Source organism: Marmota monax, unplaced genomic scaffold (genome assembly GCF_021218885.2).
Source record: "Marmota monax isolate L192 unplaced genomic scaffold, Marmota_monax_Labrador192_F-V1.1 WCK01_AAM20220418_F8-fsc00123, whole genome shotgun sequence".
NCBI classification, from domain to species: domain Eukaryota; kingdom Metazoa; phylum Chordata; class Mammalia; order Rodentia; family Sciuridae; genus Marmota; species Marmota monax.
In genome coordinates this window covers 3,855,680-3,861,674 of record NW_026692159.1, presented here as the reverse complement: position 1 = coordinate 3,861,674, position 5,995 = coordinate 3,855,680, and positions in this window count along the sequence as shown.

Sequence of the window (5,995 nt, the reverse complement as noted above, 5' to 3'; positions counted from 1 at the left end):
GACTTCAAATGTCAGCAGTAGCAATGCTGAGGAACCCTGATATATATTAAAATAGGTAATACGACATTATTCTTCTAGAGGTTCTATGTAAAGCTTGCTCTTATCTTAGTAATATATACTTTATGAATACCTTAGAAAATGGAACATGGAAAGATGTGTCTTTAATGGGGGCTTGTATATGAGAAGAAAAAAATTAAGAAACATTGAAATGTATGAAGTATATTGAACTGTATGTAAATGTTGTAGTTGTGCCATTACTAACACTAATATACAGTGTATATGTAATTTCTATATAAATTGGGAGGTTCCTTATAACCAGTTGAAATGTATGATTTAACTACATATTCCTTGAGATTTAAAAAATACTTTTAGTTTTGGAGCAGCATTTAATGAAACTGTACATTTTAAATTCCATTTATCAACATATAAGATAAGCAGTTGTTTTCTTTTAATAGTTTGGTCCATGTATTCATTTGATTTTTTACTAATCAGAAATGAAGGAATCGTTTGTTGAAGGGTGCTAGAGTGAGATGAAAGAGCATTAAAAAAAAACAAAAACAGGAAGGGGGCTGGGGTTTTGGCTCAGTGGTAGAGCCCTTGCCTTGCACATGCAAGACCCTGGGTTCAATCCTCAGACCATGTAAAAATAAATAAATAAAATAAACGTATAAAAAAAAACCTAGGAAGGTATTCTCAGAATTACGTGGTATATAAAGGTATAACTTAGAAGGGTCCTTTATATTTCAAATAATATTTTGAAATTAATTGAATTCTAAAAACATCAACTAGTGTTGGTGATTATATGAATTATATTATGATTGCTGCATTCTGGATCAATAATGAAATAAAGTAGTTTAAATGTTCTACTTTTATATATCAAAACTTATGTTGTGGGATATTTTTCTTATATTTATTTATTTATTAAACCAAAGGCAAGGTAAATGCTTTCAATAGAGAAATACTTGGAACATTTACACGTTTTGAAAATGAAATCAGATGATTTAACAATTTACTGTCATGACATTGGAAGGTATATGATGATAAAACTTGTTTGTAATGGGCTGTATTTCAAAATTTTAAGACTCAGGATGATAACTTCTACTTCAAAATCTTACATGAAACTACTATAACTTGTACAAAATCCATTTTTATGCCATATCCTTTTTTCTTAAGGAAGATCATTTAGGAAGATAAGTAAAAAAATTATGTTATAATGCTTAGTGGCACAGAGAAATATCACTGTTTACACATAGCATTACATTTTCAAGAGCTAGCTATGGCACTTTGGCCAAGTTACAAAGATTTTCAATTAGTATTGCCAAAGCACAGAGATGCTCTGTGAAAGGTTTAAGAGTGTCAAGTTACTATTTCCCCTTAATCTTAAGGCAGACAGAGCCTTTTGCCATAAACAGTGCAATATTAATATTATCAATTTCTGTGTCTTCTGGGTTAAAAAAAATTGGGAAATACATTATGTCTGAATTTCAATTTTTATTGGAAAAAATGATATTGCTGTGAGAACTAAGACTAATATTTTATCTGAACATAGTTAAAATTCAAGAGTTGTAAATTAATTTTTGTAGTAAAGATTCATAATATAGTAAGTTATAAGAACCAACTATGTGGGGCTGGGGTTATGGCTCAGTGATAGCGTGCTTGCCTAGTACTTGTAAGGCACTGGGTTCAGTCCTCAGCATCACATATAAATAAACAATAAACAATAAAACAAATAAAAACATATTGTGTCTATCTACAACTAAAAATATTTAAAAAATAACTATATAAGAATCTGAACCTTCATACAAAATGAAAATGGTATGGGAGGGAGAATCATTTTAACGATATAAGTTTATGTACAATTATTTTCATCATGTGCATGCATTACTTTTAAAAACCTAGTGCTTATTTTTTTTAGAAAGGATACAGGATTTCAGTGTTTTCTCAAAAAATTTCCACAAGGATATTCTTTTCTTTCTTAGTTTTCACTTTCATCCTCCATGGTGCTCCCATCACCAGGTTTTGAAATCAACCAGAGAATTTCCATTGTTGAGTGAGTAGCTATAGGAAGAAGACAGTTTATTTTGTTCAATGTCTCTTTTATTTTTTCTGACTAAAAACTCTAATGCCATGCTACTTCACCAGCCTATCAAGTTTTCCATTACCTCTGGCTTTGAATTTGACAACTTTCTAGGTTTAATATTGTTGTCAGTGAGAACATATTTACTTAGTTGTGAGTCTACTACCAACCTTCACTTCCTGACTTCTTTGTTGGTAGTGACATAGAAAGAGCTTGTAACAGCAGCTATACTCCTTACCTGCTGGACAGTTATTCTACCTAAAATTGAGTTTATGTATTGGCTGCTATAAAGTTTTCTAATTGTGAAGATAGAACCTGGACTGAAAGATATACACCTTATCCTGGCCAAAGTCTAGGGCATCTTGGAAATAAAAAGAAGGACAATTTCATCCGCATGCTCTGGAATTTGGTTTCTTGTTTGTTTTCTCAGTGCTGGGAACTCAACACTGGGCCCTGTGCATGTTAGGCAGGTGCTCTAACAATGAGCTAATAGCCCATGAAACCTGGAATTGGAAAATTCTTCTGTTTATTTAGGACCAATGTAAATTTTATCAATTTTTAATATTCACCCTATAATGTGTGCCAGGCACAATGACACAGGTAGAGGAGACTAGGGGTAGAATTCCACATTCCCTTGACCTTAGGGAGCTCATAATTTAGCCTCTACCAGAAAAATATGGGAAGCTTGTAAAAATATACATTTTATGTGATTCCTGAGAACTCAAGAATCTGCATGATTTATAAGAATCTCAGATAATTCTGATATAGATTATATTTTTAATAATTCTGATATTTGATGATACTTTTAGGATCACTATCTACTAGGAGACACAACTAGAAAAATCAACAGAAACTTGGAACTAGGAATTATTATGGTGTTCAGTGGAGAGTGAAGAAATATCCAACTGCCCCACTGGGTCCCTTTTAACAGCATGAGGATGAGAGGAAATAGGGAAGGTCAGGCCAGAATATCCAAGATTTTGGACAGCAGCCTAAGGAAGCTGAAATAATTTAGATGCCATAGAATTTGATCTACACCAAATAAGCCAATGATGAACCTTTAGATGTTTTAAATAAAAGGCATATTAGTAAGATTTATATTTTATGAAATTTGTTCTGGCAGTAAAGTCTAACATGAATTGGAACAAAAGGAAATTGAGAATATCTAAAGCCCAGGTGCATTTGCTGTTAGTTGTCCAAATATGGGGTGATAAGTATTCCAGACTAGGGAGGTAGCAGAGACAAATATAAATGGTATGCATTAGAAAGAATGCCAAGGGGTCAAAGAAATGCAGAGGATGAAGGTGAAAAGAAAAGATTGTGAAAGGGTTCTGTAGTTTGGTAATAGGACATAAGAAAAAAATAAGGTGTCATTGACTGTCATGGAAAAGTGGTGAAGGAGAACTGATTTCCTAGAAAGATGAAGAGTCGAATTTTTGAAATATTTTACCTCAACTGAGAAGAGAAATATTTAAGTATAACTCTTCTGATACCAATTAGAGAAATCAGCTACGAGTTGAGAAAAACAAGTGTGGGCCCCCAGGTACTAATTATGATGACATGGACCTAAACTACAATTTCTCTGTTAGATTTTACAGGAAAACTTCAGTGTTAATACTTTACAAATAATCTTTAAAAATTATGCATTTTTGCTCTACTATAACAATTTAAAAATTGTTATAGTAAAGCAAAAAAATGCATGTTTTCTTAATCTCCTTTTAAGTTGTCTGTTAAAACACTAGTGTGGGTGTTCTGTAAAAACCAACACAATGGGGCTGGGGATGTGGCTCAAGTGGTAGCGCACTCACCTGGGATGTGTGGGGCCCTGGGTTCGATCCTCTACACCACATAAAAATAAAATGAATAAATTAAAAAAAAAAAACGCAGTGGTTTTGGAGAAGGCATTTTGCCTCGCCTGACATAGTTTCTTTTGTCAAAGAAGGTAGTCTAGATATACTCTCTTAATAGCTAGTCAAATAAAAACCTCTACCACACCAAGGAATTGGAAACATACAGAATTTCCAAGAGCAGGGACAGACAGTGAGGAAATAGGTAATAATGATGAATGGGACTGAAGATGATTGATTTATAAATAGTTAATATTATTCACCATGTATTTTGGAACTTTACAGGAAGATAAAAAAGAGCCCAATTATTCTTCATTGAAATGAAAGAATAAAGAAGTTTAATCAGAAGAAGTGAACATATATTATTCAACTAACTTACAGTATGTAAATCAAAATGTATTTCTTCTACATATTATAAGATATGCAATATCAAAATTTTTCAGTCTTTCAGGAGATCTGTGATGTCTTGTCTCAAATAATGAAAATATATCTGTTATGGTTTGGATCCAGAAATATCCTTAAAAAGTTCATGTTTTGAAAGCATGATCCCCACTACAGAAGGTTCAGAGGTGTGGTTTTCAGGCAATAATATTAATTATTAGTGCACCAATGGATTAATCTATTTGATGAGTGAATAATTTATATGGAATACTATTGGTTACTGTAGGCAGATGGGGTGTGGCTAGAGGAAGTAGGTCTCTGGATTTGCCCTTGGGAAATATATATTGTTCCCAGGCTACATACCCTCTCCTCCCCCCTCCTATCCCCTCCCCTTTTCTCCCCTCTCCTCTCCCCACCTCTCCTCTCCCTACCTCTCTTCTCCTTTCCTCTCCCATCTCCTCTTCTCTCCCCCTCCCCTCTCCTCTTCCTTCACTTCTTCCTCCTCTCCTCTCTTCCCCTTCTTTTTCTCTCTGGCTATCATGAGCCAAGCAGCTTTTCTCTGTCATTCCCTTCTACTATGTAGGACATGGAACCAGGAATCTTCCTGGTTCCATGTCCAGCTTTTCTCTGCCTTGCCTTTCTGCCTCACCTCAGGCCCAGAGTAATGGAGTTGGCTGGTCATGTATGGAAACCTCTATAATGTGAGCCAAAATTTCCTCCTTTAACTTGTTTATGTCAGATATTTGGTCAGGGCAATGAATATTGACTAATATGCTATCTGAAAGGAAGCTATGTGCTAATTGAGTTTTAAGTCTTCAGAGACCAATAAGCTTAATATGGACTACTAATCTCTTAAAAAACATATATAATAATATATCCATCAATAGATGAACCACTTGCCATTCGTTCACTAGAGAAATCTAGAGAAAGGTTTCCACAACAGTCTGAATTGGATATTTAGGTCAAGAATAATGAACATCATTTCCTCAGCCAAATAGATATAATTTATAATTTACATTTAGTTTTTGAAAAAAAAACAAAGTAAATAGCTCAAAGGTTTAGGGGCCAAAATTCAACTCCACATATTATAAATTCTGAGGATTCTGCCAACAAATAACATTTTCAGTGAGTATTTACTTGGATAAGAAAGGACCATGTTAATGATGGGTTTTCAAGACTAAATACTCAAAAGCAAATGGAGTTTGATGTGGTAATTGATAAACAATGGGATTATTTTTTTGATGTACAGGAAAATGTCAAAGTTTATTGTTATGGTTTAGATATGAGCTGTCTCCCCCAAAGTTCACGTGTGAGAAAATGCAAGAAAGCTTAGAGGTAAAATTAATCAGTGCATTAACCGCTTTATTCTGGATTAACTGGGTGGTCACTGTAGGCAGACAGGATGTGGCCGGAGGATGTGGATCACTTGGGAGAGTGCCTTTCAGGTTTTATATTTTGTCCCTGGTTAGAGGAATTATTTTTCTCTGCTTCCTGGTTCCATATCCTGAGCTGATTTCCTCCTTTAAATTCTTCTGTCATGGTACTATCCTGGCTTATATTGAGCCCTGAGGAATGGAGCCCACTGTCTATGGATTTAGACCTCTGAAATTTTGACCCTCAAAATAAACTTTTCCTCCTGTAAAACTGTTCCATTCAGAAATTTTGTCAGTAGAAAAGCTGACTAAAACAG